Source organism: Gracilinanus agilis, chromosome 3 (genome assembly GCF_016433145.1).
Source record: "Gracilinanus agilis isolate LMUSP501 chromosome 3, AgileGrace, whole genome shotgun sequence".
NCBI classification, from domain to species: domain Eukaryota; kingdom Metazoa; phylum Chordata; class Mammalia; order Didelphimorphia; family Didelphidae; genus Gracilinanus; species Gracilinanus agilis.
The window spans coordinates 603776055-603789185 of record NC_058132.1 but is presented as its reverse complement, the minus strand read 5'-3'; positions in this window follow the sequence as shown (position 1 = coordinate 603789185).

The following is a 13131-nucleotide window of genomic DNA, read 5'->3' as shown; positions in this document are numbered from 1 at the left end:
TTCTCAGCTCACCAAAACTTTTGTAATAACCAGATGAGGTGGAGAGCAAGGAAGGAAGAAGCTTGTCTTAAGGGAATTTGTATCTGGATTTAATATGATGAAATATTTCGACAAGTCACAAAATATGTTCTGTCATTCCTCCAGCCACCAGAAAAATATAGACAACCTCAAATGGTACCTAAAATGGAAGCATACACTGAGAAGAAAATATTAGAGAAAAAAAGATCATAGCCACTCATAGTACCTCTTACTCTATTATCTCTGTGTTTGATATACTGGCTAAGTTGCTTGCAGACTGATCCTGAGGTATATTTATTGTATTACTTTGCTTCTTGTAGCAAAGCTGCATTTTAAGAATTGAGATTTTTGGTCCTTAAAGTATGGGCATATCAGTCAACGATTTAATTTAAAATGCCATTACCCAAACCATGGTATCACAGAACAGATCATTTTTCAGCTTTGGGCTGAAATTTGGAGGCAGATCCTGAAAATTTACTCATTACTTATTCTTGCTCTATTTCCTCTTTTGAGAGCCAAGTACCTTCAGGATCACCGAAGAATGAGTCTGACAGGTGGCTTCATTTAAAGATAGTAAATGACCTGTTTCACTAAAATGATAGTATCTCTGAAGGAGCTGGGTAGCTCAGTGGATTTAGAGCGAAGTCCAGAGATGAGAGACTCTAGGTTCAAATCTAACTTAAGACACTACCTAGCCATGCAACCCTGAGCAAGACACTTAACTCTAATTACCTACCCCTTGCCTCTCGTTTGCCCTGAAACCAATAGACAGTATTGATTTTAAGATAGAAGGTAAGAGTTAAAATTTAAAAAGACAACAGAGAAGCAATGTGGTATAATGGAGAGAGCTGGCCTTGGCCTAAGAAGATCTTGGTTCAAGTTCAGCCTCTGGCATAGTCTGATGAGGTAACCTAAGGTAAGCTTCTCAGCCTTCAGAATCACAGTATAACTTTCTTTTAGAAGCAAAGAAAACCACCGATGTTTTTTTCCCTCTAACAATAGATCAACATAGTCAGCATGTTTATCAGGATACTTTGGCAGCTGTAGGTGAAGGATAAATTGAAGAAAGGAAAATTTGGAGGCAAATAAGCCAGTAAGATGGTTCTTCCATTAGCCTAGGCAAGATGTGATCTCACAGGCATGAATTGGGATTGCAGCCATGAAAGGTAAGAAGGTAACAGATGTGAAACATAGAATTGGCCGTCATTGGGTAACTGATTACATGAAAGAGGGAAAGGAAAGAAGGAAATATTCTCCTAGGATTTTGGTCCTTGCTGTTGAGGAAGATGACTTCCTCTGGTGGCTTCTTTACTGGGAATAAGTTGTAGGTTGGTTTTTTTTTTTTTTTTTGAGGCAGATGGAGTGGAGGTTTTTCTTGGAATATAGAGGTGAGATAGAGAAGAGGCTGAGGTCATGTCTAATTTGAAGTAGCACTGAGACATACAATCTGAACCATCCAGCAGACAGGTGTGAAATTGATGGGACAGATCCATGCCAGAATTGTAAATTTGACTGTTCTCTACAATGGACCAATAATTGATCACCGAAAGCCAAGAAAGTAAAGAAAAAGAACAATATATACAATGACTACAACAATATAAAAGAAGAAATTAAATATAACAAAACGGGGGGCAGCTGGGTAGCTCAGTGGATTGAGAGTCAGGCCTAGAGATGGGAGGTCCTAGGTTCAAAGCCAGCCTCAGACACTTCCCAGTTGTGTGACCCTGGGCAAGTCACTTGACCCCCATTGCCCACCCTTACCACTCTTCTACCTAGGAGCCAATACACAGAAGTTAAGGGTTTAAAAATATATATATATATATATATATATATATATAACAAAACAGAATAAATTTCAGGAACCCAGTTGTTAATGTTAAAACACAAAATCCACCTTTCTGTTAATAACTAGTAGGGTGATAAGGTAATACAGTAGATGCAGTGCTGGACCAGAAATAAAAAAGATGTGAGTTCAAATCCTACCTTATACATTTACTAGCCTTATGACCCTGGGCAAGTTACTCTCTAAAATGCAGTTTCCTGATCTGTAAAATGGAGATAATAATAGTACCTATTTCACAAGGTTGTTATAAGTATCAAATGAGATAATGCATCAAAGACCTTTGCAAATCTCAAATCACTATATAAATTCTAGCTACTATTATTCACATCATGTGAAAAAGTATGTATTAAGTGCCAACTATGTGCCAGGCACAGAGAAGCATTAAAATACAAAGAAAAGCAAAAATAATTCTTTGCCTCCAAAGAATTCACAATCTTACTGGGAGACCACACATAAACAATTATGTATTTTTTAAAAGATACATACAGGATAAAGGAGAAATTATCTCAGAGGAAAGGTACTAGCATTAAAAAGGACCAGAAAAGGCTTCTTGTAAATGGCAGTATTTTAGCTGATACTTGAAGAAGGCCAACAGGTAAAAACTAAGAGCGAAAGTATTCCAAGAATAAAGGGTAGTCAGTGAAAATGCATGGGGTCAGCAGATGGAGAGTCTTGAAGAGCAAAGAAGCCAATGGCATGGTAGTGAATATGTAGGGAAATAAATTATAAGACTAGACAAGTAAGAAGGATTATGAGAGCTTTCAAAACCAAGGAAAGGATTTTCCATTTGATTTTGGAGGTCATAGATAGCCAGTGGAGTTTACTGAGTCGGGGTATGATCTGATTAGATGAGCAAAGAAAAGAGTTACTTGACTATGGCAGAAAGGCAAACACAAGACCTTTTGCAAGTAAGAGCATTTGGAAGACTTCATTCTCCTCATAATTAGAGCTCTTGGAAAATAGAATTGGCTACTTTGAGAAGCAATTATTCCTTCCTCACTGTAGATTCTCAAAGGAAACCTGAATGGCCATTTACTGGGGATATTGTAGAGGGCATCCTAAATCAGATACAGTTTGGAATATATGGTCTCTGAGGTCTCTTTCAACTCTGAGATCATGGATGCTGTGATATACAGAAAGACAAAAGGAGAGAGTCAAGGCTCCATGTGGTAGTAAAGAACTGGAAATAAAGTAAGTACCCATCAATTGGGAGATATCTAGAGAAGCTGGAATATTAATGTTATAACATATAATTGTGTATTAAGAGATGGCAAACAGGAAGGATTCTAAAAAGTGCAGAAAGGTTTGATGAACTGATCCAAAGTAAAGTAAAACCCAAAGCAAAAGAACAAAATACATGATTACAAAATGTAAATTAAAAGATCACTAAGAAGAAGCCAGATTCTAAGTAATTGAAAGCCAGTGATGGTCCTAGATTATAATGAAGGCTTCCTCCCTTCTTATGGCCCAAAGACAGAAGACTACCAAAGGAGAATACTATATTCACTGTCAGTTGTGGTAACTGTTTTTACTTAATTGTTTTCCTTTTCATAATGTCAAAAACAAAAGTCATCAATATTCAAAAAGAGAGCAAGGGCAAAGGGCAATGAATCATCAGATGATTTTAAACAAGAAAAGTCAAATGAGGGGGAAAGTGGAGAATTCAGTGGAGCAGTTAGAACACACAGTATATTTATCAATAAATTCCATCATTTTATATATGACACCCCAAAACAATTACAATAATTAGATGAAAGATCATGGATCACAAATCACCATTATAGATATAATAATAATGAAAAAGTTTGAAATATTTTTAGAATTGCCAAAATGTTACAGGAAGACACAATATGAGCACATGGTGTTTGGAAAATGGAGCTGATAGACTTGTTCAAGGCAGGGTAGCAACACTCCTTCGATTAAAAAAAATGCAATATCTGCAAAGGGCAATAAAGTGAAATACAATAAAACGAGATATGTCTATACTTCAGCAGGTAGAAAAAATGAGCTTAGCTTCTAATTAAGAAGAATAACTAGTTAAAAATGGGAAGTTATCAAATGGTATTTTCTTCCCCTGATGGCTACTCTCAATTGCCACTCTGCTACTACCCCCAATGGGAGACTTTCCAAGAGCAGCCTTTGGGCTGTACCAGAGATTGCTTCAATGGGAACTGGATCCTCTCTCCTCTTCTCCCCATGAGACCTTGGGTCCACCAAAGATGCATTTGGTGATGTGTGACCCAGGCACTAAAATTGGTACTCAAGTCAAAAGATAAGAAAAGCCTGAATAAATCTCTAATGTGTGGCTTTAGTATTCCATTGAAGTGTCCACAGGTCTTAAAGTCTTTTCCCCTTAAATCTGAAACTGCTTCCCTTAAAATGGAATAATGTAGCTAAATTGCACTGTAAATTGCAAAGCCTTCTATAAAGAGGAGTCATTATTTTTACTGGCATAGTCATGTTGCTGCTCTCCAACCTCTCAATTACCCTTCCAATTTATATAAACTCTTTTGCTGTACTTGTGGTGAAAGAGACACCTCCAGCGGTCCAAGGAAATGTGGAGCACCAAAGGAATCAGTGGTCCTCTTATCATACTGAGATATTCCAGAAATGTCTTCATGTTACCAGCAATGGCTGGTGGAAAACACAAGTTCTCTTCATCTTCAAAGCTAGATTTTTCTCGAGGTTTCATAACTTCTTTAAATAGGAGGAAAGTAACTACAGGATACATTTTTTTTTTTACTCAGGCAGTGCTAACTTCTTTCTTATAACAAATGTTCAACTGATGCAGCTGTGACTATATTCACTATAATTATTCTGCAGAAATTGGGGTTAGGGGTAGGGTAGGAATGCTAAAGACTCCAGGGACCAGATTACCACCAGAAGTCTTGACTGTTCACTTGTCTCATGTTGGCACCAGCTGCTCCCTCAATCTGATCCAAACTGTGGATTTTGTCTACATTTTTTATACATACATATATTCATCCATATAAAATTCAGACAAATAAAAACAAGGTATGCAATCATGGAAAGGAAACTGTGAAAGTGACAGGTAAAGAGATTCAGTAAAAGCCACTCAGGCAACTTTTCAGAAAAAGGTACAAACCAAGTCCTTTGTTTCAGCTTGTTGGCAGGTTATAACCCTGTTTCTATCTTCTATTATTAAATGTACTTTCTTCAAAGTTTTAATTGTTGATTAGCAAAGATCTTAAATTTTTTTAAAATACTAAGAGCATAATAGGCATCGATGACTTCAAGAAATTGTCCCACTATTGAGTTTTTTTTTTTTAAACCCTTAACTTCTGTGTATTGACTTATAGGTGAAAGAGTGGTAAGGGTAGGCAATGGGGGTCAAGTGACTTGCCCAGGGTCACACAGCTGGGAAGTGTCTGAGGCCGGATTTGAACCTAGGACCTCCCGTCTCTAGGCCTGGCTCTCAATCCACTGAGCTACCCAGCTGCCCCCCACTATTGAGTTTTAATGAGACTTCTAAGATCAGCTTTTCTGCAAATTGGTCTGATTCTGTTTGGAGAGAAAAGAAACAAGAATCCATTATTATATACCAACCTAATTGGAAGAGTTCATCAGAAGTCATACTAAGTGAGCTTTCTGGATTGTTTGCAATTTAATTAAGAAATATCCTTCTATTTAGTCAAAATCTCATGAGAAAGAGGTCAAAGGGAAGCATAGTTTAAGAACTTGGGGAGAAAAGCAAGGCAACTGTCTATTTAGTTGTGGTTTGGGTTTTATTTTTCCCTTCTAGCTTAGCAACTATTGTCTATTTACCCAGAGTATACAATTTAACAGCACCACCTGCTGGAATTAAATGGAAACTTTCCTTCCTTTCTTTTGCCCTTCTTACTGTATTCTTCCATAAAATATGTACATCATATTTGCATTAACCAAGGCTATTTATTGCAAGATTAATTCATTTCCCCCTCAGCTGTATGTACATAAGCCAGGCTGAAATTAATTCTGTTCCATCATGCCATGAGCATGCAATACAGTGGAAAGAGCATTGGCTTTTAGAAGACAAAAGACCTGGGTTAGAAACCCTGGCTTGGTCCATGTATGACTCTGGCAAATCACGAAGCTGGTCAGCTTTCTGATCCATAAAAAGAAGGGGATCACCTCCAGTTCCGAATCTCTGATCCTTTAATCATGTGTTCCATAGCAAATAACTGCAAGTCCCATAAATGCTAGCTTGGAAAACACAGCAAGCTTTCTGTTATCTTGGCATAGTCATGGAAGGAATATCTTGATCACTCAAATAATCTTAGTAATAAAGCATTAATTATATATGTGTGTGTGTGTGTGTGTGTATTACATCTCATTAAGGCACAATCATGGGACTATTTTTTGAAGTTATCAATACTTAAGCATTATCATTTTTAATTATGACCTTTGCTAATTACATGTTCTTATTAATTAATTAATTAGTTAATTGGTTGAATTGCATTAATTAATTATATTATAGTTATATATAATTGCATATTATATATAAATATATAATAAACATAAAAATTACATTAATTAATTAGATTACATTACATTACAAATTCTTTAAAAAGTGCATTAGATATGACAGAAAGTATATACATATGTAGGTATACATCTGTCACACATGGATTACCAGTTTCAAAGAACTAGCACACAATGAAATAGACCTAATACTAAGATTTTACTCAATATGGTTTCTATTGAAGTAACGGGAGACTTATCCCAATAAATGAATCTGAAAACCAGCAAAGCAAAATGCAAAGGGACTTCATTATCTTAGCTTAAACTAAGGGTCTCACATCAAAAGGCTGATGTGGGACAAGCCTGTTTCACTATAATGTTATACAAGGGTCTGGATTTTTAATCATGACTCTCAAGGTTTCACACTATATGCGTATGAATGTGGGAATGTAAGGCTATACCCACATATATAGTGTCCACGTGGAATCTAAGAGAACCCCAAGTTTAATCAGCTTGAAGGATGGAGACCCCAAAACTTGCCCTTAGTTCCCTTGAGAATCCTCCCTGAAGGGAGTCACAGACTAGCAGTTTCAGATTGAATAATAGACCTTAAGATATTTAATGAGATTTTAATCAAATGCTAAGTATCCTTTTGTCCCAGTATCTTCTCCCATTTTATCGGAGATCCAGGCAGGGATCACCCTTTTTAGTATCCAGTGTAAGTAGTCCGTTCCCTTAAACCCTAGCCTCTGGCTATGGTTTCTTTCCCTGTGTAGGGTGAACACTCCCATTTCCTTGTAACCATGGTAATGTCAATCAATCATGTTTCCTGGTCCCTCGATTTACCAAAAGAATATATAAGCTTCCCAATTTTTATGACTCTTTAGAGTTGTCATCTAGCTCAGTGGCACTCCCAAGGATAATGTCCCCAGATAATGTCCCAGGGTGTAGACCCTGTAAAATTTTGTGGTGTTGGGTTCTGATGGAAGCTGAACATTGGACTTATCCCTTTCCTGATTAAAGACTTGGTTTTTCTGATTACTTTAGTATATTTATTTGTTTGTTTGTTTATTCATTCATTCATCCATCCATTCATTACTTATTTGTTTATTTATTCATTTTTATTCATTTATTCAGTCCTTTACTTATTTGTTTGTTTATTCATTCATTCATTACTTGTTTATTTATTTGTTTGTTTATTCATTTGTTTATTCATTTATTCAGTCCTTTATTTATTTGTTTGTTTGTTTATTTGATGATTTTATGACCCTCAGATTCCCAAATGCCTTCCAATTCACTGACATCTATCAATCCCTAAGCATTAAGCACCTGCTAATATTCTAGGCACTGGGGATCCAAGGACAAAAATAGAACAGTTTCTGCCCTAAAAGATTTCTTACATCACATTGGGGGAAATAACACATATGTGCATAAAAAGTATGCAGAAGAAATGTAAAAGAAATATAAGACAATGGGGAAAAGGGAAGTTCAGGTAGTTGTGAGGATCAGGAAAGGTTTGGTGTAGATTGGAGCTCAAGAAGAGTCTCATGGAAGTCAAGAATTCTATCTGAGGTGTAAGGACAAAGGGTTTATTCCAGGCACTGGGGCCAGACAGTACATAGACATGGAGAAGCAAGATGCTGCATTACATGTAAGGAACAGCAAGAAGTCCAGTCCTGCTGGACTATAGATTGAAGTAAGGATATAAATGTAATGATACTGAAGAGATAGGGTGGAAGCTAGTTATTAAAAATATCAGAATTTTTTTTTAAAAAGGGAGAGGAAGATGGATAGGTGGCTCAGGCTGGAGTCAGGAGAACCTGGGTTCAAATCTAACCTCTGACATTTCCTAGTTGTGTGATTGTGGGGAAATCACTTAACCCCATTTGCCTAGCCCTTGCCCTTCTGTCTTGGCGTTGTGATTAAGACAGAAAATAAGTGTTTGAAAAAAATAAAGAATTTCAGAATTAGAAGACATCTTAGAGATCCCTAATCTAACTACCATTTTATAGAACAGTAAACTGAACCTGATTAAAAACACTAATTATCATTTCATGCCAGATATGCAAAGCCTTATGCTTCATAAAATAACAGAGGTTAATTTCTCATCAGTCTGGTTGTTTCCTCTCAAAACTGACTCTGAAGGGAAATCAGTGGGTACAAATGACCGCAACTATTGCCTATATTCAATGGATTCAAAGATTCTGCCCTAGTTCCAGCCTCCTCTCCTCTCTGGTCTAGTCCCATACTTCTGACAGCCTAAAGGACTTCTCCATTTGTATGTGTCACTAGCATCTGAAATAAAACCTGTGCAAAAAAAAAAAAGTCTGTCTTCGTGCACAAATCTTCTCCTGCTTTCCATCATGATTGCCACTATTTCCCCCGATGGCCCTGGACCCATAATTTTGTATTCCAATTTGTATTTCCAATTTCCAATTATCTCTCTCTGTGTCTCTCTGTCTCTCTCTGTCTCTGTCTCTGTCTCTCTCTTTCATCCTTCACTTCCAGTTTGTCAGCAAGTCATGGTTCTTTCTCCTTAAAACTTCCTAAATCTAGTCTTCATCTCACAGTCTCAATCTGCCTCCTTCTCTCTTAGTCTTCCCTCCTCAATCCAGCCTGATATCAAGGAGCAAGAACTGTGTCATTTTAATATCATTTTGATATCTTATCCTCATGGGCATTGTACAAAGTATCCTTCCTGGACCCCAGGGGTTTACCTCTGCACCCCACAACAAAATCAAGTTAAAATTTCTAACTTTTTTTTTTAACAGTTGGCCCTCTCTTATCTAATTATATTTATTTGGGGCAGATTCCTCACTACTACTCTCAGATTTACTTCCCTAAAAATCAACTCTTCTTTTCCAGGCTGGTATGTTTAAAAAGAATGCTGGGTGGGACTGACATCAGAAAAGACCTCATTCCAAAATCCACCCCTCACATCCAGCTGGGTGGCCATTTCCAAGTCTTTGGCTTCACTTTTCTTCCTTGATTTTCTCATCTGTAAACTGTGAATAATAATAGGTGAAGCCTCTACCTCTCCTTGTTGAGGATTGATTGAGATAAAGTAGACTGAGGTCTGGGTGACTCTTTGAGCCCTAGAATGTCTAAAACCTCAGCTGTTACTATTTTACATGATTTGCCCACTTGGGTTCTCTCCATCCCAAGTGCCTCTTCCCATGAAACTTTGTCAGACTTCAGGAGTAATTCCCCACCCTGAGCCCTCATGGATTATCCCTTCCCTATCATGGGCTGGATGTGTTTCTGTTCCCTGTGGTTACATCAACTGTATATGCAATATCTTTCCTGCTCCAATTGTAAATTCTTTAGGAGAGAGGATGCCATTTTCTCTACAGGGTCAGCATTTGGTAAATGCCATTAATGGTTAAGTGACTTTATGGATTCAGCCATCAGAGAGCTCAGGTCTCTTCACAAGAATACTGAATAAAAGCGTTATTTATATATGTAAAATCCAATCTTTGATATTCTTCAGGTTATAAGGGCTGAATCTAGGAATGGTTCTGCAGAGAGAGGTAGTTCATTTATCCACCTGCTCTGTTATCCACAAAAAATGCAAAATTTACCAAAAAAAAAAAAAAAAAGAGGAAGCTTATTCATGAAGCATCCTTCCTCTGAGCATCTAAAAGCACTTCAGGCCCATTTGGAGCTAATATTTTATGCAGTATCAAATAAAAAATAATAAAACATGGTGTAGGTGAAGTTTTGGGTTATTTTTTTTAAATTCTAAAAAGTAGGGTATCCATTCTATTTTCCTGTGCTATAGGATTCTTGTACCTTGAGGTACTGACGTAGGAATACGTATCACAGATTCACCCTTTCAAATAAAACTTAGGGGAAATAGACCTTTGAGGAAATGGCAGTTGAGCTGAGGCACTGTGTAACAGGTTTGGGCTTAGTAAAAATGGCTCTTGGAGACAGCTTGTAAAAACAAAAACCTCTATTTAATAAGTATTAAAGGTTTAAGGAAAGGTAAGGAAAGGTAGACAACAGCTGAGGATAGGATCCCTAAAACTAAAAAGGGGTCTAAGCTTTCCCACTCCCATCTGATTCTCACGAATCTTCTTCATGCCTGGGGTTTCCCCCAAGCCTCCTTATTACTAATTCCCGGGGTCTTTGCTAAATATCTTATGCTAAATAGTATCCTTATATATATATTTTAATTTTACTGCCTCCTTGCATTCATTCAGCTCACTCCTCCAACTGTCAGTTCCTTCTGGGCCTAGTCAGACTTCTGGACCTATTCAGGTTCTGGGCCTGGTAGGTCTAACCAGACCTGCTCTACTCTGCAGCCACTCAGAGGGAAAAAGACTGATTTCCTTTCTTCTTCTTTGTTGGTCTTTTTTCTCCAGCTATTCCCAAAGGGCCAACTTTTCTTCCTCTCCAAACTGTCACTCAGGTTTCCAGGTTTTCCCAGAGAGTCTGATCCAACTAGTCTCTCAAAGCAAAGCTTCCCTCCAAGAGACACTTGGCTGTTCAAAGTCCAAAACTTCAAGTTCCTCAGAATTCCCTGCAAGGAATTTAATGCTAATTTAGTACAATACAATATAAATAATTTTCCCATCGATATCCCCCTTTTCTTTTGTCCTGCAGGCAATTCTTCCAGCAAATGAGCAATCTATTACAATAGCTTATTAAAAAACAGAGGCTCAATAATAAATAACTCATATTCATCTAGTGCTTGTATTGGTTTTTTAAAATGATTTCAAGTATATCTTTTCACTTAATCTTTATAGCTGCTCTTTTTTTTTAACCCTTAACTTTTGTCTTAGGATCAATTCTTTTTTTTTTTTAATTCTTATCATCTGTCTTAGAATCAATACTATGTGTTGGTTCCAAGGCAGAAGAGCAGGAAAAGCTAGGCAATGGGGGTTAAGTGACTTGCCCAGGGTCTCACAGCTAGCAAGTGTCTGAGTCCAGATTTGAGCCCAGGACCTCCTGTCTCTAGGCCTGACTCTCAATCCACTGAGCCACTCAACTGCCCCAAGTATCAATTCCAAGAGAGAAAAGAGGCCAGGAGTAGGTAATTGGAGTTAAGTGACTTGACCAAGATCACACAGCTATGAAATATCTAAGACCACCTCTGAACCCAGGTTCTCCCAACTCTAAGCCTGGCATTCTATACACTGTTCTACCTAGTTGCCCTCACAATTGCTTTGACTATATTCTAATACTTTGTCAGAACCATAAAAATGAGATATCTGAAAAATACTGGGAGGGTCCTTAAAATCACCTATATTCTTCTTCTTTTATTTTACAGATATTAGTAATAGAGTAAGGCTATAATCTGACTTGAAGTCTAGGGTGTTTTCCATATGGAAACCATGGGAAGAATATTTTTTGAAATAAAAGTAAAGGTGAGCTTCCCTGACTTACTTGCTGTCTATTTGAAAAGACAAAACCAACCCAAACAAAACCATTCAAATCCATCAATTCATGTATCAGTAGACATTTCTCAGGCAGATGCTACAAAGGACAATGAACTGGGCTCAGAACTGAACAGGATTTCTTTCAGGACTGCAAAATGTTTTTAATGACCTTGCCAAGCTTATTCCTGAAACAAAGGTCCCTCTTTTTAACACCAGTGTTCTTCCAGGGATACCAGAGGATTGGCAAACCTCAGAAAAATCAAGGTTGGGGATCACCCAAAGAGTAACAGAGAAGCTCACAGCAAATATAAGCATGCTACAATATAATACAAAGAAGCACCATAACGATGTGCATAAGAAGCAACATAAAGGATGTCATCAAAGAGATATAGGATCAAAAAATAAGTCAATCATAACAAGAATCCTCATTGATATATAATACATGTAAAACCCAATGGAATTGCTTGTCAGCTATGGGAGAGGGGAGGGAAGAGGAGAGGGAGACAACATAAATCAGATAACCTTAGAAAACTTTATGTGTAGATTTGTTACAGGAATAAAATAAAGAAAAATTTAAAAAGAATAATAAATAAGAATCCTCATCAAATACTGAAATGGGTTTATATATAAATATATATCACTGTATAGTACATAGCAAAATCCAAAATGATTAAATAAAAGAGAAAATTTCTATATTTTCTTTAGTTCTTTCATTTCGAAGTAAACAAGTTCTTCCCTCTTACTCAGTACTCAAGTTAAAACAGACAGCATCTTTAGTCACCTTTAACTTTTCTCCTATAACTAAAAATATTTCACTCAAAATTTTGGAAGGGCTTTGTTTCTGTTTTTGAAAAACCATAGCTACACTCAACAGGAAAGGACACTTAGTCAGTTGAAGCTATCTGGATGTCTCCTGTCACAAACATCCAAACATTAAGTTCTTTGGAAGCAGTAGTAGTCAACAGCAGACTGCAAAGTCACAATTAAGATTTGTTTTCAGAATCTTGTCCAGAAAAAAAAAGCTAAATTTATAGCTGAAATCACAAAGAAATACACAGTAAAAACTATTTTAACATTTTGGAGGTCAGTCAATAAGTATTAATTTAGGGTTCATCATATTGGAGGCATCCTACTAACTTCTGGAACACAAAGAAAGACAAAAAACAAGGTTCTTGCCTTCAGAGAGCTAACATTCTAGTGGAGGAGATTATATGAAACTATCTAGGCATGTATAAGTGTCAATGGACTGATGTCTTTGGGAAACAGACCCAGCAATGGCATGGCTGGGTGTATACAAAGTTTTATAACTCTCTGGGTATAATTCCAAAATGCTCTCCAAAATGGTTAGACTGATTCACAGCTCCACCAATAGCCCTCCTCTCCATTAACAAGACCATCACATTTGTCCAAACTCCAGGTGCCTGT